This window comes from Pongo pygmaeus, chromosome 9 (assembly GCF_028885625.2).
Source record: "Pongo pygmaeus isolate AG05252 chromosome 9, NHGRI_mPonPyg2-v2.0_pri, whole genome shotgun sequence".
NCBI classification, from domain to species: Eukaryota; Metazoa; Chordata; class Mammalia; order Primates; family Hominidae; genus Pongo; species Pongo pygmaeus.
Window position 1 is genome coordinate 34,545,283 of NC_072382.2, and position 23,434 is coordinate 34,568,716.

The following is a 23,434-nucleotide window of genomic DNA, read 5'->3' on the forward strand; positions in this document are numbered from 1 at the left end:
GGGAGGCTGAGGCAGGAGAATGGCATAAACCCGGGAGGTGGAGCTTGCAGTGAGCCGAGATCGCGCCACTGCACTTCAGCCTGGGGGACAGAGCAAGACTCCGTCTCAAAAACAAAACAAAACAAAACAAAAACCCGAAAACAAACAAACAAAAACAAACAAGAATATATAAGCCAAGCCAATACATGTTGTACTTAAGGAAAAACATCAAATATCCAGGTATCTTTTCCGAAGCTTGTATTTAAAAATAAAATAAAATCAATCATATTTTGCCCCAGATGCTCAAGATTACTCACCTATCTTAGGCTAATGACTTTCAAGCCGGAAGTGCCCTAGGGCGGGAAAAGGTGAACCGGAAGGGCCAACAGGAGCTAGAGGCGCGCTTCGCTGAGGTAACTCGGAGCAGTCACAAGCGTGTAGTTGGGCTGTTTAGGAAGCAGCCCTAATCTTTTCATCCAGGGTCCACTTACGGGTTTGCCCTGCACCTCCAGCTGCCTAACCTACCCTTCCTTGCTCTGGTTGCCAAGGGGCTGCTTTGGCCTGGAGCCTCCTGACTGCTGGGCTGTGTCTAGAATCTTCCACGCTCCCGATCCAGGAGAAGCAGCCACCCTCAGGCCTCCATCTGGATCTCTGCTTGGGCAGGATTGAGACTGCGGGTGAGTCATGAGGGTCTCGTCTGTTCACCGTGGAGAAGCGCCTTCTGTACATGTGCCTTGCGTGGTGGTGGTTTTTGTTTTAAACCTCATATTTGCCTTATGAATGCAATGCAATCATGTCGATTGTTCTTCTGAAAATTTTCAAACAACTCTGACGGCTCAGAGTTAGCAACATTTGGAACTGTTATTGGTGAATCTCGACTTTTTCTTTGGTGAACGTTACTTTTTGCAGAATGTTTTAAGTATAGTGCAAAAGTTCTAGCGCAGTTGCGGAAGTGTGTAAATTCCCAAGGACATTTCTCTCTTTTTTCTTCATTATGCTGGTAATTTTGCTTCTCCCAAACTGCCTTGCACGAGCAAATTTAAATGGAATCTCACTGGGAATGAAATGACTGCCCTGCTAATCCTGATAATGCTGAATTCTAGATATAAATTATTTGGTCGGGGCGGTGGCTCACATCTGTAGTACCAGCACTTTGGGAGGCCGAGGCGGGCGGATCACCTGAGGTCAGGAGTTTGAGACCAGCCTGGTCAACATGGTGAAACCCCGTCTCTACTAAAAATACAAAAATTAGCCGGGCGTGGTGGCAAGCGCCTGTAATCCCAGCTACTCGGGAGGCTGAGGCAGGAGAAGCGCTTGAACCCGGGAGGCGGAGGTTGCAGTGAGCCGAGATCACTCCACTGCACTCCAGCCTGGGCGACAGAGCGAGACTCTGTCTAAAAAAATAAAATAAAATAAAATAAAATATTAATGTCATTGCTGCAATCTGCCACTTCACTTTGCTTTTGAAAATAAGTGACAACCCTTAAGTCATTTATGGGAACGTTTACGATCACTGCACTTCTTTTAGAAAGAAAATGTGAATATTCCACGGAGTCTTCTGCTTACATTAATTGAGATCCTCGAATTGATGATTATTGGTTATTTTGCTTTAGTTGTGATAAATTCCTATGGCTCTCTTTGTTTTATACCTTGAAGAAAAAACCTATACTGAAATATCCCAACCTGAGAATCAGCAAATACGCTGTGGATGGAGTTTCCTCTGTAGTCCTTCACTGGTGTCTTCTCTCAGCCATTTCGTCGGCCAATTTGAGTCTTTACAACTCTCCCTGGTTTCAGGGTTGCCTTGGGGGTAGTTGTTAAGTTTTGGAAAATTAGATTCCCCACTTTGATGCTTTATAAAGTGTGTTAATGCAGCTTGAGAAAACGTTTTAATTTCCATACGGCTTCAGGAAGTCCATCGTAGTGTCAGGAAGGAAGCGAATGACAGATTTTTAAATTCCGAGTGTCCACCAGGCGGCAGCATAGGGTTTTTAGTTTCTTTCTCTCTGGCCATGTATCCCGTAATAACTGTACAGGTGCGGTGGTAGTGTTATTCTAATAGTAATAGATATCACATGTGGAATTCTTATTACACGCCAGGGGCTGGAAATTATCTCATTTAATCCTAAAAAAACAAATCCCAAACCCTGTACCGTAGGTATTCCCAGTATTCTTACACTTCATGGGAAAACCATGGGAAAGAGATTAAATAACAATGCAAGGCTGATTACACAGCCGACAAGTGGTGGAGCTAGAATTGAAACTCAGTTGCTTAACCACTACTTCATGCTAACCAAATTAAAGTTATTGCAAGTTTGATCAAACTGTGAAGGATGCTATAGTTAAGATGAGAAGTCTGATTGTGAGTTTTCTGAAGGAGGTGAAAATTGGGCACTGTTATTTATATAGTGTACCTCAAGACAGTTGGAGGTACACCGTTTCCAAAAGGCAGTATTTCCTAAATTGTGTTCCAGGGAGCACTAGTCCTGTGAGGTGCTTCAATAAAAAAAGGTTTCTGTGGCCAAAAATACTCTTGGAATTCATTTAAGGACTCTAAAATGTCCTGCAGTAAAGGAACTTGTTTAACCTAACTTTTTTTGAACTCACAGCATTCTTAAACTTCTCTGATTACAGCCGACATTAGTCAATACTTAGCTTTACCATATGAGTAAATACTTACACGTGAGTCAATACTTACCTTTACCATAAGCAGTGTACACTTATGTTTTTTATTTTATTTTTTACTAGTCTAGCCTTTCATTAAAAAAAAATTCTGGTCAAGACACATTACATTGATTTTTTGACTCATGAATGAGTCACAGTCTACAGTTTTACTGTACTTGACCATGGGGTCCTATTTTTTTGTGCTGTGCTTATTAATGGAACACACTTTGGGAAATTGTGTTAGGGCTATAGTTGAAAGAAGTCATTGATGCAATGGTAAATGTCTTTGTTGATGGATTATGTTCTTTTATCAGTCCTGGTAACAGTTGAATGAGAACAGTGGTGGGGATTTTGTGTGTGTGTGTGGTTTTTTTTTTTTGAGACAGGGTCTGGCTCTGTTGTCCAGGCTGTAGTACAGTGGCGTGATCTTGGCTCACTGCACCCTCCACCTCCTGGGCTCAAGTGATCCATCACCTCAGCCTCCTGAATAGCTGGGACTACAGGAGCACACTACCGCAACTGGATACTTTTTGATTTTGTTTTTCGGTAGAGGTGGGATTTCACCATGTTGCTGAGTCTGGTCTTGAGGTCTTGACCTCCTGAGCTCGAGCAATTGCACTGCCTCGGCCTCCCAAAGTCCTGGGATTGTAGGCATTAGCCACCACGCCTGGCTGAGAACAGTGTTCCTTTAATTGGGAAATTATTCTTTACAATCAGTTTAGGCCACTAGTGAAGGAAGAACATATAACAATTTTGTAGATTAGAATTTTCCAAAGTATGTTCTTTAGAATACATGTTCCCCAGAATATTAGCTTTGTCTTATGAATTATGAAAAAAAGTGTTTCAAGATCAAGGTAAACTTGAGAAATATGGATTAAAGTTAAACAGGCTCTAACAAAGCTAATGGGACTGCTTATCTCTGAAATGGGGAGTTAGTGTATGGGATTTCCCAGATTTATTTGGCTGTGGAACCTGTTTTTAGAAATGTATCTTGTGGGCCTTGTGCCCCTTAGAACATACTTTGGGAAATAATCATGTAGATAATTAAGGCAGAAATGTTTTTGTTGTAATGTACATTTAGGTGAAAATTTTTATTGTAAATTATTGATGTCATTTTCCTAATTCATTTATTTGCTAATATTGACATGACAGAGAAACACATCAGGAAGTCATTCAGCTTTCTTAATTTCCTGATGACCCATGGAAATTTTCTGTTAGTAACAAGAAAAAGCTTTATGAAATTTTCTGGCACTGATTAATTTCATATAAAACTAAAACTTATTTTCAGTTAAGTTCAATGAGCAGTACATTTCTAGCTGTGTTGGAATCAACTTTTATTAAGCTATTTTGGCAATTCTTGTTTCATATTTGAAAAAAATTGAAGTTTAGTGTAGTTAAAAGTTGTGTTTTATAAAATCCTTAAAGCATTTTGCTACATTTTATTTATAAGGTGGCCCAAATTAGTGTTTATGTACTTGTTCCAAAGGTCTCTGGTATGTTGCCTTAGATTGGTTGAATTTATAGTACATTTAGTAGCTTATTTTATGTTATAGTTTCATAATGATCTTTATGGAGATAATATCTAATTCTCTCAATCTCTTTGCACATATACAATTCATGTTTTAACTGTTTCTAAATTTCTAAAATTTATATATATAATCTTCCCTCTGTTTCTTAAGGAGAAATTTGGTAAAGATTTTAGTATGAACAGAGAATGTTTTACTCATAATAGTGTAAATATTTTAGGAAACTAAAAGTGGTTTTTGTAATTTTATATAATGTATAGCAATTTAATAAAATGTTTATCAAGTATTCACTATGCTCTCAAGGTTTTTCCCTACTTGGAGGTTAATAAGCCTTCTTCAAACATGAAACCGTTAATGAAAAAATAACCTTATTTATGGGCAGTATTATAAATGGATAAAATAAAGTGCAAAATTATGTGGAATAGACAATAACAGAATGGGGCAATATACACAATAAAGTGCTAACCATATGATCTGACAATAAGTATAGTTCAGAAAAGGAGAAATTGGTGTGAATGGGATTTGTAAGAAAATCTTCAGAGGAGATGGAATTTGATCTGATTTTAAAATATGTTTAAACAGAGAATATATGGCAAGGCATTTGGTATAATAGAGCAGAATATGGGATGGTATTAGTTCAGCCTCCTTAACATGACATAAAAGACCCCCTAAGACTTGCCTGCTTCTCAAGCCTCATCTCATCTTCTCTCAGCCTTACCTGTTAGACTTCAATCTCCCTACACTACTTTTAGTTCCTCATTTAAAATGATGTTTCTTCCATCTCTGCCTTTACTTATGCTGTTTTTCCCTCTAAAATACACTTATCTAATTTTTCATTTTACTAATGTCTTGTCTTTTAAGATTTTAAATCTCAGCCCAGAAGTCAGCTTCCTCAGGCTGACTGACCTTCCCAAGCCACCCCTGATTTTCTCATGCTGGGTGTCCGTCTTCACACATGATCACATTGTATTATAATTATTTTGTATATCCGTATCTCTCTACTAGAGTTCCTTGAGAAGAAGGTGTCTGTATTTATTTTTTGTCGAGACAGGGTCTCATTCTGTCACACAGGCTGGAGTGTAGTGGCATGATCATAGCTAGCTGTAGCCTTGACCTCCCTGGCTCAAGTGATCCTCCCACCTCAGCCTCCTGAGTAGCTGAGACTACAGGTGTGCACCACCACGCCTAGCAAATTTTTCTGTTTTTTTTTGTAGAGATGTGGGTCTCACTATGTTGTCTAGGCTAATCTCGAACACTTGGCCTCAAGCGATCCTCCTGCCTTAGCCTCCCAAAGTGCTGGGATTACAGGACTGAGCCAACACCTCCAGCCTGGGTGTCTGTATTTTTAAAAAAATCATTACGTTTTGAATATAGAAGAGACTCAATAAATGTTTGTTAAATGAATGAATACATTTTTCTTTGTTTCCTTTATTTGCTTACATTAATATTTTCAGGATTTAAGTTTCTTCTTAGTTCTGGTATTTTGAAATTTATTTAACAAGGTCAGGTTTACACTTGATTTTATAACTGATCTCTTTGGAAACTCAGTGATTTTTGTACTGTGGCCCTTTCCCCTTATCCTTCACTGTACTCACTAAGAATGAGAGGAGTATTATTCCCTTTTTTTCCCCTAAGGCTAAGCATTTAATCTTTATGTTTCTAAAAATCCTTCTCCATTAACTGTTTTTGGAATTATAAGTAGCCTAAAATCTCATCTCCATAGGTTAATTAGATCAGAATTTGACAGCTAGAATTGCACTAGATACTATCTTATCTAATTTGCTGTTGAAATTATAACTATTTTTGCAATGGGATAGCATGTTTAAAAATTAGCAATATAAAAATTAAACTTAGTTTAGCATTCTTATTTTAGAGGTAAAGTGAATGAGGCTTGGGCACCATGACTTTGAACTCTTCGAACACTTATAGCACCCTTTTTTGTTTATCTACCATGTCTTTTGTATTATGCCTGGTGTTACCATGCCTTGAGTTAAACTAATTTGTATAAGTGCTTTATCCATTTTTCTAGTTGTAAATACCTGGAGATTAAGATTAATTTGGCCAAGCGCAGTAGCTCATGCCTGTAATCCCAGCACTGGGAGGCTGAGATGGGAGGACCGCTTGAGCCCAGACTAGCCTGAGACCCCATCCCTACAAAAAATACAAAAATTAGCTGGGTGTTGTGGCATGTGCCTGCAGTCCCAGCTACTTGGAAGGCTGAGGTGGGAGGATCTCATGAGCTCCGGAGGTCGGGGCTGCAGTGAGCTGTGATCACACCACTGCACTCCAGCCTTCATGACAGAGCAAGACCCTGTCTCAAAAAAAAAAAAAAAAAGATTTGTACCATCAAATTTGTACCATCTGTAGTTCCTTAAACAGAAAGATTTATCGAATTACATCGTTATTCTTTATTGTCTGTATATGAGAAGTCTAATTAATTTTTAAAAATCCATATATGGATACTCTTCCTTTATTGCTCTTCTCTAGTCTTTCTAGCTTTGTGATATCCTTCTAAAAGTTTATCTATCACAGTTATAGGAAGCACTCTGATTGTACATGCTGCCTTCTTTGATTCATGGTTTTCAAGTATCCTTCTCTTGCCTTTTCCAAAGGATATGAGTGATCTATTCAATTAAGTATAATATTCAATGCAACAAAAATTAATTTAGTGCCTGCCTTTTGTAAATTATTATATCTGGCAGTATGAGAATACAAAAGTGTGGAAGACTTGGCCATTGGTCAAGGAATTTGCAGTATAATGGATAAGGCAACTTTTGCTACTACAAGCTAGAATCTGATGAGTGTAAATGTAATCAGTTCCAGCTTGGCACTTGTGCTATATGGGACATAAAAGATCTTTCAGTTCTTTACTTTTGGGGGGTATACCTTAGGAAATGTAATAGTTATAATTTTATTAGATTATAAAAGGTCCTGATGGAGTAAGGAGGTTCTCAATGAATCTTGTAGCAATCCCAGATCATATAATTCATGTTTCTATGTTTTTAGATCATATTTTGATTGTTCTGTATCTTTTTTACTCTACACATACACCAGCTTGTGTATAATTAATGGGTATAATTTTTCACACAAAGATTCACTTTTTGTGACAAATGCCATCCATATTTTACATTTACATACTAAATTAATAATTATGTGTGAAGGAGACAGGCTTATAGGACAAATTTGCCATTCTTTTCAAGTTATAAGAGTACTCACAAGAATAAAAGACAATATGATGAAACCAACTTATGTGATATTTAAGAAAAAAGCAACTTGAAACTTATGGTTCTTTACCAAATAATTTTTTTGGGAAAAATGTTTTAGTTACTGAAAAATCAAAAATTTTTTATATTTGTAAATATAAAAAAGACAGTTGTGTTTATATTCTTCGAATGTTTTAGCTAATGTCAAAGCCTACTGGTTGTTATTATGTGAAATGATAGTGTGAAATTGATGCTGTTATAGTATAACAATAAGGACGTGACTCATGTATTTTATGTACACATGCATTCAACTGTAGTGACAAATGGCTTCATGCTGTGTGATTAAATGCATATTAGCGTTTGCCCTAGGCATTTGGTTATTACCATCTTTACTTCATTACATTACCACACTGTATGGCCATATAATTTATAAGATAATACACATCACTTTGTTGCTGATAGGAATTATTCTGTTTTATGGATGGTGTCCTTTAATTTTGCCTTTCATGGATTATAAAATTGGTTAATATCTGCTGAAGTGAATCACTGGAGAAGCAAATAAAGATGTTGGCCTCAGGTCACGGTGTCATTTGTGATACCGACAAAATCTTACAGGCTCATTTATCCCTGTACATGATTGATAACAGCATGGGTTAAATGGAGAAAGCTTTGCTTCCATTAAAGGATCATCATGAATGAAGACCTCCCACTTAAAAGTCAGGCATGATGAGAAGACAAGAGACTATCTACAGGTAAAATTAAATAACTTAAATAATTTAAGTAGAATGACAGTGTAATTTGTCCATTCTGTGTTATTACTCTGACCCCTATCAGGATTATAGGCTAACTTACTTTCCACTGTAGAGTATTTAAGATGTAATTTTTAATAAATACTTCCAAAGACATAAAAGCCTTTATATCTCTTAAATTGTGAAAAATATAGATTTTTATTATGTACTTTTGAAAAAAAGCATTTAGAAAAGCTTGTAATATATAAAATAAATAATATGATGAATGCTCAGATGATGCTTTAAGCATTTTATAATATTATATTGGCCTTATTTTAAAATATATTTTAATAATGAAATATTTATTAATAACAAGTATGTTATAAATATAAATAATATATTTATTGTATATTATAATTATATAATAAATACTTGAGTATTATAAATAACAGATTTATTGTTATAAATTACTATAAATAAATGAACTACTTACAAAAGTTCATTAGTAACTATTTGATGCCAAATGTTAAAAATAAAGATTCAGTAAGCATTTCTTATTGGCAGCCCTTCTGTATGGAATCACTGTTTGAGTTTATTCAAATTGTGTTTCAGGATAGGGGAAGGCGTATGCATTTTTAGATATTTCTGTAATAAAAGCAGTACTGAAGTGTAAGAATATTTTGATCTGTTAAAAGTAAAATATGGGTGAAGCTTCAAATTAAATATTAAATGTCTTTTTAAAATGACAAAAACAGCATGTTTTATACATGTAAGCATTTACATTTTTTCTTCACTGGTTTCTGAACCCTCATGTAAAACCAGGTCTTTACATATGTTACCTTAATTTAATCATCACATCCTGTGAAATAAGTATCATTATCCCTGGTATTAATAGATGAGGAAACTGAAACCTCACCTGTGTGAGAAGTCACACAGCTAGTAAGAGGAGATAGAATTTTAATCCATATCTGTTGTGGATTCTGTTATAGGAATCTACAAAAATGCATATTTCTTTTTCAAAAGCACATAACAAAAATCTGTACTTTACCACAAAACTTCAAAACTGGTGCACTTCTGCTAGGCATGGTGGCTCATGCCTGTAATCCTAGCACTTTGGAGGCTGAGGCAGGAGGATTGCTTGAGCCTAGGAGTTCAAGACTAGCCTGGGTAACACAGTGAGAGCCTGTCTCTAAAAAAATAAAAAAATTCACTGGGTATAGTGACACATGCCTACAGTCCCAGCTACTTGGGAGGCTGAGGTGGCAGGGTCACTTGAGCCCTGGAGGTCAAATCTTCAGTGAGCTGTGATCACGCCACTGCATTCCAGCCTGGGTGACAGAGTGAGATCCTGTGTCCAAAAAAATAAAAAATAAATAAATAAATAAAAGAAAAACTGGTGCATTTCTCACCTTGTCAAGCTGTCTATAACAGCATTGTAAAACTTTTTTTGACAGTGATCCACTGTAAGAAATACATTTCACATTGTAATCTGGTATACTTATATGTATTTACATTTACATAAAATTAAAACAAGAGTTTTATAAAACTTACCATATGTGAGGAGATTGCTGGTCTATTCTAGTTTAATCTACACTGTTCTATTCTTTTTTTTTTCCTGAGATGGAGTCTCGCTTTGTCGCCCAGGCTGGAGTATAGTAGTGCTGTCTCAGCTCACTGCAACCACTGCCTCCCGGGTTCAAGCGATTCTCCTGCCTCAGCCTCCCAAGTAGCTGGGATTACAGGCGCCCATCACCACGCCTGTCTAATTTTTAGTAGAGATGGGGTTTCACCATGTTGGCCAGGCTGGTCTTGAACTCCTGACCTCAAATGATCCACCTGCCTTGGCCTCCCAAAGTGCTGGGATTACAGGAATGAGCCACCATGCCCAGCCTGTTCTGTTCTATCATTATAAGAAACTAAACTGATTTCATATATCTTAGTCTAAGGGTTGGTTCTGTACCAACTTAAAACATATACAATAAAATTTACTCCTCCATTATAGAAGTCATTTACACTCCTTATAGAAAAGGAGAATGAAGAGGACAAAATCATTTATACTTTTCTTAAAATAAAGTTTGTTCAGAAAAAGAGATCTCTCCTGCCATTTCTTCCTTTTCAGAGCAATTACTTCAAGCTATTTTAGCTGATTCTTTAGACATTTACTTCCATATCTTTAAATAGTATGTTTGTAAATGATACTTCTTGATTTTCCAGTTTTACACATTATCTAATGCCTTCCCATAATGGAAACTAAGGATTTAACTTTCTTTTGTCTTTTGCTCTAACTTCTACTTCTTCACATCCTCTATAAACGGTTGTAGCATACTCTTGATTATATCAGCAGAGTAATAACGTAATCATAAATGTGGTTCACAGCTGAACTATTGTAATATTCTGTGACTATTTTTCCTTATCACCTTGGATTGTCTTATTTTTCCCCATTGCTTTCTTTTTTTTTTGAGACGGACTTTCACTCTTGTTGCTCAGGCTGGAGTGCAATGGCGTGATCTTGGCTCACCAAAACTCTGCCTCCCAGGTTCAAGCGATTCTCCTGACTCAGCCTCCTGAGTAGCTGGGATTACAGGCATGCACCACCACACCCGGCTAATTTTGTATCTTTTAGTAGAGACGGGGTTTCTCCATGTTGGTCAGGCTCGTCTCGAACTCCCGACCTTAGGTGATCTGCCCACCTTGGCCTCCCAAAGTGCTGAGATTATAGGCGTGGGCCACTGTGCCTGGCCTGCTTTCTTTTTAATGTATTAATTACTAATTCAACTCCAGACTTCTCTCAGTTACCTAAAACTTTTATTAGTAACTTAAAAACAGTTGATAATTATTAATATCATTGTGTTGAGGAAGTTGCCGCCAGAGCCTATTAAACCACTTTAATCTGGACTGGTTGCTCTCTGTCTTCGTACAGGTGTCCTCTTGCTGTCCTCCTTCACCATGCTAGGGTTCCTTTCCTCTCTTTCTTGCATAGGATTGCTATAGAATAAATGTTTATATCTCCCCCAAATTCATACGTTGAAACCTAATCCCCAGTGTGGTAGTATTTGGTGGGGCCTTTGGGAGGTGATTACATCATGAAGGCAGAGTCCTCTTGAGTGGGATTAGCACCCTAAGACCCCAGAAAAAAAAAATAAATAAATAAAAAGGCCTTAGAGTTTCCTCACCCCTTCCACCATGTGAGGACACAGGAAGCAGGACCTTCCCAGACACTGAATCTGCTAGTACTTTGATCTAGGACTCCCCAGCTTCCAGAACTGTGAGAAATAAATTTCTGTTATTTATAAGCCACCCAGTCTGATATTTTGTTATAGTCATCTGAACAGATTAAGACAAGGATCTGCTGTTTCCTGGATCCCACACCTTTCTCTTCTTTAGAGAAATCCTTAAGGAGCTTCCTGAGAAAGGGTGCATAGAAGGTAAATTGTTTTGGATACCGCATATCTGAAAATATCTTCTATCTTCACTGTTGACATGGCTGTTAAAATTCCAATCTGGTAATCATTTTCCCTTTAAACTGAGGGCTTAGTTCCTTTATTCTAGCTTCCATTATGGATATTGAAAATTCCAGTGTAATTCTTGATCTTTTTTATGATTTTTTTTTCCTTTCTGGAAGCATATAGGATCTTTTCATTTCCTCTAGTGTTCTGTTATTTCACCAATGATGTGTCTTGGTGCTGGCACTTGATGGGCTCTTTTAATATGTGAAGTTATATTTTTTAATTCTGGGAAAATTGATTTAGAAACTTTTTGATGATTTCTTCTCCAATTTCTTTGTTCACTCTTTCTGGGACTTTTAGGGTACAGTTATTGGGACTTCTGGATTAATCCTCTAATTTTCTAATCTTTGTTTCTTCGATTTTCTATTTCTTTGGCTTTTTGCTTCTTTTTGCAAGACTTCTTTAACTTTGTCTTCTAATCCTTTTATTGGATTTTTCATTTCCACTATCTTAATTTTTAAAAGAACTGTTTCTGTGAAGCATCTTTTTTTCATCAACGTAATATACACTCTTATCTCTTCATAAGAAAGTTGATGCTGTACTGAACATTATGGATAAGAAAATAATTTTTAAAAGAGTGTTAGTAATATTTCTTTTGAAAGAGTTTCGTTTGCTTAATGTTTGCTTCCTCTGAATTGGTTTTTAAAATTTCAGTTTGTTTTAATCTTTGTCTTTTAAATTAGACACTTTCCCTTAAAAATCTACTGGTTTTTCACTCTTTGCTCTGTATTTAAGAATGGGGCACCAGAAAGTGAACTGGAGGTTATGTATGCATGGATATAGCCTATTGATTATGGTCTTCATCTTAGGGTTACCTGACTAGAACATTTTGTGAGGAAACTCCTGTTATCATATTATTTGTGTCTTTTCTCTTAGTCTGGTCAAATTCCCTAGAACAGTGGTCCCCAACTTTTTGGCACCAGGAATTGGTTTTGTGGAAGACTATTTTTCCACAGACTGGGCCTGGGGGAGGATGGTTTCAGGATGATTCAGGCACATTACAACTTATTGTGCACTTTATTTCTATTATTTTTACATTGTGATATGTAATGAAATAATTATACAACTCACCATAACGTAGAGTCAGTGGGAGCCCTGAACTTGTTTTCCTGCAACTATGCCATCCCATCTGGGGGTGATGGGAGACAGTGACAGATCATCATGCATTAGATTCTCATAAGGAGCATGCAACCTAGATCCCTCTCATGCAGAGTTCACAACAGGGTTTGCACTCCTATGAGAATCTAATGCTGCCCCTGATCTGATAGGAGGCAGCTCAGGTGGAAATGCGAACAATGGGGAATGGCTGTAAATACAGACGAAGCTTCACTTGCTCTCGTGCCGTTGCTCACCTCTTGCTGCGTGGCCTGGGGTGTTCCTAACAGGCCACGGACCAGTATCAGTTTGTGGCCTGGGGGTTGGGGACTCCTGCCTTAGAAAATGCACACTTCCTTCCAATCTGCTGCCTCAAGAGCTATCTGGCTGTTAGCAGCTGTTGGAGCTGTGGAGAAGGAAGACTGGTGGGTATCTCAACATTTAATATACACATTTTTCCATATAGTAGCCACCCCTGACCCTTTCTCAACTGCACCTGGTATCCCAATAAACTCATTCCAGAGGCTCAGTTTTGTCATCATCAGAACAACTTCCAATCTTCTGCCCAGGTCAGAGAGGGTTCTGCCTAACCAGAAAGTGAGAGGGAATCTGTGGGTCTTCTTAAACACACTTTCAAGTAATCATCCTATTTTTGGTTTCACCTTTACCTTCACCTTTAGAGGTACCTGGTATCAGCAGACTCTGTTGGCAGAGGAGGGGAGAAAGAGGAGAGAGTGATGTAAATCAAATTGCTTCTCAGTTTTCCTAGCTTTCTCAGGTGTGATAAATATTTCTACTTTTTTATCTGTCTGCCAAAAAACAGAGTTTTATTGTTTTTGTCTTAGATACCATTCTGTTTGTTCTAAGGCTTATGCCTTAAATCACCCACTGTCATTTTAGTGGAGTGGAACTAAATACCTCTGTTCAATCCACTATCTTTAATTAGAAGACTCTGAGTCCTGTTTTTATTATGATTGATGTTTCTAACAAAATGTTAACATAAATATTTTCTGTTATAAACTCCACAAACACTTTTTCTTTTGAGACTGGGTCTCACTGTGTTGCCCAGGCTGGAATGCAGTGGCATGATCTTGGCTCACTGCAACCTCCGCCTTCTGGGCTCAAGCAATCCTCCTACCTTAGCCTCCCGAGTAGCTGGGACTGCAGGCATGCACCACCACACCTGGGTAACTTTTTAAACTTTTTGTAGAGATGGGGTCTTGCCATGTTGCCCAGGCTGGGCACAAACTTTTGAGAGGCACTATAATATAGTGGTTAAGAGTACAACCCTGGAACCAGATTGCTGGGTTCATGTCCTGGTTCCACCTTCCTGTATATCCTTGGGCAAGTTACTTAATCTCTCTATGCCTTAGCTTTCTCATTTAGAAATGAAAATGGTAACAGTAAACATCTCATAAAGTTGTTTGGAGAACTAAATATGAAGTGTTAGAAGACAGTTTTGCATGTATTAAGTGCTCAACAAACATTAGCTGTTATTATTTAAGTGGCTACATATATTCAATTAGATAGTGATAACTGAATTGGCTATTTTTCTATTACTGAATATTTAGGTTGTTTCCAACTTTTCTTTCTTGTTTTTTATTAGTAAATATTTGGTTGTAAACATCTATTAACATAAAACTTTTTCTGCATTTAGGATTTTTTTCTTTTGAATAGATTCTTAGAAGTTGAGTCAGCATAGAATAGTTTATGACTTTTGAGACATTCTAAATTGTTTTTTGAAAGGATTGCTTCCATTTACATTTCTACCAGAACTATTTGAATGCCTCTTTTACAATTTTTTTTCTTTTTACTAGCACAGTACTCTTATTTTTAAAAAACCTCTGCTAATTTTATAGGTAAATATGTTATTTTATTTATTTATTATTATTATTATTTTTTGAGACAGAGCCTTCCTGTGTTGCCCAGGCTGGAGTGCAGTGGTGCAATCTTGGCTCACTGCAACCTCTGCCTCCCGGGTTCGAGTGATTCTCATGCCTCAGCCTCCCTTGTAGCTGGGATTACAGGCATGTGCCATCACACCTAGCTAATTTTTGTATTTTTAGTAGAGATGGGGTTTCGCCATGTTGACCAGGCTCGTTTCGAACTCCTGGCCTCAAGTGATCTGCCTGCCTCAGCCTCCCAAAGTGCTGAGGTTACAGGCGTGAGTCACCGCACCCGACCTCATGTTATTCCAACATATACTTTTTTTAAGATTACCATTGAGGTGTTCACTTTTAATCCAAATAAAAAAGTGATTATTTTTATTTTGTATTTTAGCAAATTTAGAGATGTATGGTAAGCTGTTATGGAAAGCTCTTGTTTATTAACCTACATACCTTCTTCCCCTTTCCTGATAACAGTACCTCACATTTCCTTAAGTAGTCCTCCTCACTTTCTCAGGCATGTGATATTTTTGAGATTAACCTGGATTGACCTCACTTCTAGCTCCAAAGATTACTCTTGTTGAACTGTGCGTCCGTCATTCTCCTAAGCTTATTAATTGGTTCAGGAATGGGAAGGTAATCCAAGTAGGCCTAAATGGGAACTTTAGGACTCTTGTCAGGACACAAACTCTCTTTTTCTTGCTGGAAAAAGGAACAAGGAAGTATTTAGCCCCAGTAGCTGCCTATAGCCTTTTGGCATTATGAATTGACAACCTATTGAGAATGTAGCCAGTATTGAGGTAGCATAGGCAAACATTAAAAGATAACAATCCAGGTGCTGGTCACATTGCTGGCCTGAAGTCAAACTTAATTTTAGACTTTTTAGTCAAATAAGCCAATACATTTACTTTTTGTCTTAAAGCCAGCTTAAGTTGTGTTTTCTGTATTTGGAACTGAAAGTACCCTACTCACTGAATTAGCAGAAATGGTTAGAAAAGTGCTTCCTCCTTTTTTTTTTTTTTTGCCCCACATGAAGGCATAATTAGAAAATGATAACATAGTATTTGTATAGTGCAGAGAGGCAAGTGGACAAAACTGCTCTTCACAGGTTGCAACCAGCCCTAGGTGTTTTGGTCTTCCCAGGCTGTGCCTAGCAATTTGCAGTAATGAGAGAATCAATGACTATTAATACCTGTAACATATTCATGGAACATGAATACTTGTAATGTATTCATGGAACATTGTCCTAGCACATCAGTTGGAACACTGGCCCAGAGATTATTTACTTAAGACCATAGGATTGATTACCATATGCTTTGCTTGTTTGCTCCTTCCGTAACACTCATAACTCCAGTTATACATTTTTAAAGTTTACCAAATGGAGAAATACTTAATCTTCTTAATTACTTGTCCTGGTTCATATTTTGGGAATATTTGCACATTTTTGGGTATTTAGCATCCGTTTTCTCTGATTTTTTTTTTTTTTTTTGAGAGGAAGTCTCGCTCTTGTCCCCCAGGCTGGAGTGCAATGGCATGATCTCAGCTCACTGCAAGGTTCAAGCAATTCTCCTGCCTCAGCCTCCTAAGTAGCTGGGATTACAGGTGCCTGCCACCATGTCCGGCTCATTTTTGTATTTTTAGTAGAGACAGGGTTTCACCATGTTGGCCAGGCTGGTCACGAACTCCTGACCTCAGGTGATCCGCCTGCCTCAGCCTCCCAAAGTGCTGGGATTACAGGCATAAGCCACCACTCCCGGCCTTCCCTGATTCTTAATACAAAAGATTACAACTGGCCTCAAGTTTCTCAGTTCCATTGTTAAGGCCAGATTACAGTGCTCACAGTTTTGCCTAGTTCTTTAACTCAGCATTTGATAAATTAAACAAGAAAACAAAAAGATATTTTTCTAGACAAGATTTAAATTTCCAGTACATATTTTAAAAACATCCAGTGACCAAATGAGCATTTGCATGCTCATGTTAATGTGTTTCAGTGATTGTCACACTTTAATAATTTGTTAAAACACAGGATTGCTGGGCCTTAACCCCATTTTCTGACTCAGTAGATCTGAGAAAGGTTTGAGAATGTGCATTTCTAACAAGGTCTTAAGTGTTGCTGATATTGTTGGTCCAGGAACTGCACTTTGAAAACCACTTATTTATTTCATAATAATATGAAATGTTTTTGTTGTTGTTTTAACATGTTTTTATTATTAAGCAGATAAGTAATATGGTTTTCTGCTGTCAACATAAAGAGATACTATTCCCAGATTCCAAAGATATTTGGCAAATGATTTTGAATATAGAGTATTTAAGATAAATAGTGTATATATAGCGAGAAACACATACCAAGTCACATAACAAATGCACTTTAAAGTGTATTTCTGATAAATGAGTAACATTTTGACACTGATGTCCCATAGAAAATAGAAGGAACAGTTTGATGAAAATAATTAAGCCTTCTTTATTAATAAAAATCACAAATACAAATGTAGCAAACTTCTTAAATCACCACCTTAAATCTCTTTTGTAATATGTTGGAATATGAGTAATAGATAAGATCTATTCAAATAAATATACCTTTCTTATAAAGTATTAGTAATGTTTAAAGTATTATTATAAGTAATAATAACTTCTAAAAAGTCTCAATAGTATAGAAAGTGAAATCTGACATAGTTGTAGATTTTTCCTGTATTTTCTTCAGAATTATTTATTAATTTACCCTGTTAGGGTTGTTAATCCAGCTAAAAATCTATTGTAAGCCTTCAACAGTGCTGATCTTTTAAAATATGAGCCTGTATTTTTGCATTAAACTTAACATTTATTGTCAGATTAGGAAACAGTTTTAGAAAAACTGGTTTTTATTTCTTCAAGGTTACACAGTGATGGCTGGGTGTGGTGGCTCACATCTATAATCCCAGCACTTTGGGAGGCTGAGGTGGACAGATCACTTGAGGTCAGGAGTTCAAGACTAGCATGGCCAACATGGCAAAACCCCATCTTTACTACAAACACAAAAATTAGCCAGGTGTGGTGGCACATGCCTATGTCCCAGCTACTTGGGAGGCTGAGGCAGGAGAATCACTTGAACACAGGAGGTGGAGGTTGCAGTGAGCTGAGATCTGAGATTGCACCATTGCACTCCAGCCTGGGTGACAGAGGAAGACTCCGCTCAAAAAAAAAAAAAAAAAAGAAAGAAAAAAAAAAGGTTACATACAGAAAGTAGTCAAGTTTTTTCTCAAGTCTAAGACTTCTAAGTTCAATTATATATATATATAAAAATATAAATATATATATATAAATATAAATATATATATATATATATTTTTAACCACACTCTGTAGGAAGAAATACTCTATAAACCTCAGAGAAGCAATTTGAGGATCAAAGGAAAAATATAAGGGAAATTGCTTTGTTAGGTAAGGGGTTGTATATATACATATGTATATAAATATATGCTGTGGAGTTGGGGGAGTGAATGAAAGAAGAGTAAAACAGTTCTTGCCTTTCAGAAACATCCCATTGGAGAGGCATATTGAACATACAAAGAATTGGAGAATTCTTGTTAAACTATAGTGTTGAATTTAAGCACACAACATGGATTTAGAAAATGGAAGGGTTATTGTGGTTTAGAATAGCCAGGGAAGGGTTCCTGGAGAAAAGAGGCCTTGAAATGGGCATAAAAGATGGATAGATAAGTGGAGTGAGTAAAAAATTATTCTAGGTAAGAGGTGAAAATGAGCACAGATTAGTAGGAGACAGTAAGGAAACTGTAATAGACGAAGTCTTTTGGGGGTAGAAGATTAAAGCTGAAAAGGGGGGTGAAACTAGAAAGCGGGGAACCCTGAAATATTAGGCACAGGAATTTGGGCTTGATTTGTATACAAAAAGAACTCTCTTGAGTTTGGAAATTGATGAGGTTTAGGTGATGTTTTGCAAAATAATTCTGGAGAAAATATGCACAATAGATTGAAGTGGGAGAGAAGATTAAATAAAGGGATAACAGGAAAAGGTGATTATAATTCATGTCTGAGGTAATGAGGGTCTGACTAGATTGATAGCAGTAGGAGTAGTGGTGCAGAATGAATCTAAGAGCAAATTAGAAGGAAGAACAAACAGGTCCATTTAGAGATTAGATTTAGGTGATGAAGGAGAAAGTGAAAGTGACAGTGTAGTTGACAGAGAAAGTGAACAAGAGGTGGAGAAGCAGAGAGAGAGAAAGAGAAAGATGTCAAAGATTTTGTGAATGTTCATTGGAGATTAAAATAGAATACATGATACTACTGACCGCAATGAAATTAAAAAGATTTGAGAGAGAAGAAAAAGTACAAATTTTGGTTTGTTAAATCTGATGTGAAAAAATGCAAGTGAGTACTTTAGAAATTGCTGAAGATGAATTGGGAGTCTTTCACATGGCAGTTGTGTGACAGAACTTTGGAGCTGGAAGTAAATTAAGAGATAAAATAATAAAGTAGGTACAAAAAGGGCAAAGCATGTGAAAACATAGCTACCTATTAACAGATTTGTTAATATTAAAGGATTCCCAATCTGTTGCTCTTTGAATGAAGCAGAGGTCACTAACTAAGTACCCTCAGGGACTAGGTGAGATAAATTTATTTAATATTCAACTAATATTTATTTAATCTCATGTATTATGCTATATCTGGTCATGTCCTAGGTGCTGAAGACACAGCATGGCCAAAGTAGGAGAGATTTTGACCTCACAAAGCTAGTATTTTAAAGGAGGAAGTATAATAAATAAAATTAACACATAATCAACAAAATTTAAGATAATTTAGGATAATGGTAAGTGCTCTGGAGAAAATAAAACAGGATAGATAATATGCTAAAGAGTGCTTAGGTGTGGTGCTTACTGAAGAAGTAACATTTGACCTGAGACTGCAGAAACATAAAGGAAATTCTGTATAAAGATATGGATATAGAGCATTCCAGACAGAAGGAACAGCAAGCCTATAGGCCTTAAAGCTGGAATAAATTTGGTATATTTTTGAACTGAAAGATTTATTCAGTGTCTATTGTGTGCCAAATATTTTGCTAGGCTCTGGGGGATACAACAGTGGCTAAAGTGGCAACACTGGCTCCCAAAGCTGAGTGGCAAAGAAATCTACATTTGATGCACCATCTGGTAGATAGTTCTGTTGGTAAATTGATGTATTTAATGTAAATGATAAACTATATAAACATATAATTTTTAAAATGTTATTTTTTCCTCATATTTTTTGTCAGAGTATTTAAGGCCTAGATAGATATCACTTTTTCCTTAACACTCTCCTTAAAACCTTCCTGTGGACAGAATTAATTGCTTTGTCATTTGTATTTTTTATAGGTACTTTGTACATGTTTCTGTTCTAGTGCTTATCACACTGTTGGTTTCCATGTCTGTCTCTCCAACCAGATAGTGAACTCTATCCTGAAAAACTTGCATTGTGCTGTACATATGCTAGGAAGCTAATCAATGTTTCTTTAATCAACTGCTCTATGAAATTATAAGAAATAATAAATCATTGTTTTACATAATTAAGTTGGGAATTATTTGTTATACAGCCATAGATTCAATGTTTTTAATTTTTTAAATTCTGCTGTCCACATTGTTTCTTTTCTCCAAATTCCTTTTCTTATATTTGCTTTTCATCTCTTCCATGATTTTCTGAAATGCCATCATGTATTCTTGAGGACCAATGTTATTCAAGGTGTTCTATGCACTAGAGTTTATATAATTAAATAGGAGGTGAGTTTTGAAATCCTTTTTAGAACTTTAAATTAAACATGATAGATTGACCACATCCATTTATTTTTCTCACATTCATTAAAATACATAAAAAGGGTTTTAACACAGAGACAAGAGAGAATAGACAATGATTTAATAGAATCTGTCAGAAAGCAAATAGAGGAGCATTGTGACTGACTTACCTGCACATTGCGCACATGTACCATAAAACCTAAAGTATAATAATAATAATAATAATAATAATAATAAAAAAAAAAAAAGAAAAAAAAAAAGTTCAGAAGTTTGCTTAGCACTTGGAAACAACAGGTACTTTGTAAGGCAGGAATAAGACTTGGGAATAAAAAGGGAGACTTGTTGAAAATATATCTATAGAGTACTTGAACCTTTCCAGGTCTCCTTCCCTGCAGAAGATGAGAAGTTTGTGTGCTGGAAAAATGGATCTATGGCAATTCTAGTTAGGAGTACACCAGATAAAGCAGGGGAAAGGGATGAGGCATGGGGCTGAAAATGAAAATTAAGTAAAAATCTACTCATTGAACTGTGGAATCCTTACCTTCTACTATCATCTTCTATCAGAAGGCATACTGCCAGATAAAACCCCCTACCCTCTTCTCTTAAACTTCAGGACAAGAAAATGGAGAGTTCTCTGGGGAAAATGAAATACCTGAGAGAAAACATGTCTACATATTGACATTAGTGAGGTGAACCCCTAATGAAAAATCTGTTTTGTTACCTGATCACCCAGTAGTGAAACCTATCAATCAATAAGCCCTCCCTCAGTGCTTCTATTCTTTTTTTTTTTTTTTTTTAGACAGCATCTTGCTCTGTTACCCAAGCTAGAGGGCAGCAATGCGATCATAGCTCACTGTTACCTCGAACTCCTGGGCTCAAGTGGTTCTCCAACTTCAGCCTCCCAAGGAGCTGGGAGATGTGTGCCACCATGTCTGACTTCGTGTGTGTGTGTGTGTGTGTGTGAAGATGGGGGTCTCACTGTATTTCCCAGGCTGGTCTTGAACTCCTGGATTCAAGTGATCCTCCTGCCTCAACCTTCCAAAGTTCTGAGATTACAGGTGTGAGCCACCACTCGTGGCCCCATTCAATTTTTAATGTATCATTCCACTTTTTAAAAATAGCTTTTTCATTGAGGTGTAGTTTCCCTACCATATGGTTGACTCATTCAAAGTGTGCACTTCAATAATTTTTAGTATATTCACAGTTGTTTATCCATCACCACAGTCAATTTTAGAACATTTTAATACCTCAAAAAGAAACCCCATACTCATTAGCAGTCATTCACTATTCCCCTGCAATCCTGCTTCAAGCCCCCAACCTAAGCAAATACAGATCTACTTTATGTCCTGTGGATTTGCTTATTCTGGACATTTTATATATGTTGAATCATTAAATATGTGGCCTTTTGTGATTGACTTCTTTCATTTAGTGTAACATTTTCAAGGTTTATCCATGTTGTTGCATGTGTCATTACTTCATCCCTTCTTATTGTGGACTAACATTCTGTTTTATAGATAGGCTACATTTTATTTATCCATTCACCAGTTGATAGACATTTGAGTTGTTTCCATTTTTTGGCTATTATGAATAATGCTGTTATGAATGTTTATATGTAGTGTTCTCTTGGGAATCTAAATGGAATTGCTGAGTCATATGGTAACTTTATGTTTAACCTTTTGAGGAACTACCTAGGTTGTTTTCTGGTTGCACCATTTTATATTCCCACCAGCAGTTTATGAAGGTTCCAATTTCTCACATCCTTGTCAACACTTGTTATTATTTGTCTTTTTGATTATAGTGTGTCATTCTATTTTCAAACTTATAGTTCAAATAATAGAATAACTAACACCTTTATAACCTTACCTAGATTTCACCAGTTATTAAAAATCTGCTACATTTGTTTTATCTCTTTATATACCTCTCTTTCCTGAACCTGTTGAAAGTAACTTGTAAGCATCATGATACTTTGCTCTGAGATACTTGAAGCTTGTATCTCCTTAAACAAGGACAAGTGTGTTCTGCTTTATAGCCATCTAAGAAATCTAGTATTGATTCAGGAATATTATCTCAATATACTATACTCAATATTCAAATTTCCTCATTTTTCCTCCAAATGCCCTCAATAGCTATTTGTTTTTTCTATCTAGGATCTAATTACAGTTCCCACATTGCATTTGGTAGTCATGTCTCTTTGTTGTCCTTTAATCTAGAACAGTCCCCCTGCTTTTGTTTTTTATAATATTGACTAATGCATTACTTATAAATATAAACAGACAGCTGGGGAATCATCTGACATTTGAGAAAACCGTGAAAGAGATGAAAACCAAATGGGAGAAAAGGAACTTGGAGAAAAGAGACAATGTAGAGAGCAGAATAAAAAAAATTAAACTAAAAATATTGAATCTGTGGCTGCATAGTAAGTCACCTTCAACTTAATGGTTTAAAATAACAGTGATTTATTATTTCTCATAATTTTGTGAGTTTGTTGCGATGTTTTTCTGCTGGTCTTGCCTAGGCTCTGTTGCAACTGCACCTGAGTTTGTAGATTGTTGTAGGGGTTAGCCCCAGCTGGGACATTTGGGATGGCTGGGCCTCCTCTCTCCATGTAGTCTTTGATTCTGAACTTCTTGTTCTTTGTATGACATGGCATGGCAGATTCAGAGCAACATTTTCAAAGAGCAAAGACTTCAAGGCCTATTGACCAAAACAAATTGTAAGGCAATCCTAGTGGAGACATAGATTTCATCTCTGGAAGGGAGAAGTAACCCTATCACATTTCAAATGAGATGATGGGAGGAATTTGTCACCATTAAGCAATTTATCAGTTTACCTCTTTTACATTTCTCACACAAGCAAAACATGTTTATCTTCGTCCCAAGACTTCCAAAAATCTCAACCCCAAACAGTATTGGGCTCAAAGTCCAGCGTTACTTGATCTGCATCGGTTTGAATGTGGTTCATGCTCTTTGGCTGCAGCTTGTCAAGTGTAGCTCCTCTTGATCCAGAGATCTATGGACTAAAAAATTATTTGCCTCTCACACATTCAATACATAGTGGTGAGACAGGGACATGATAATCACAGTACATGC

At 36.7% G+C, this 23,434-nt stretch overlaps 1 protein-coding gene across 2 annotated transcripts in view; it reads left to right on the forward strand.

Moving 5' to 3' along the window:
* Nucleotides 1-369: 369 nt before the first annotated feature.
* CCDC73 (coiled-coil domain containing 73) overlaps nucleotides 370-23,434 on the forward strand; it is a 186,055-nt gene continuing 162,990 nt past the window's right edge. Inside the window, exon 1 of one of the 2 annotated variants that reach the window (XM_054441614.2) lies at nucleotides 370-656. The gene's annotated coding sequence lies outside the window, so the exon portion shown is untranslated. The remainder of the gene's footprint in view (nucleotides 657-23,434) is intronic. The other variant, XM_054441615.2, reaches the window with a different exon arrangement.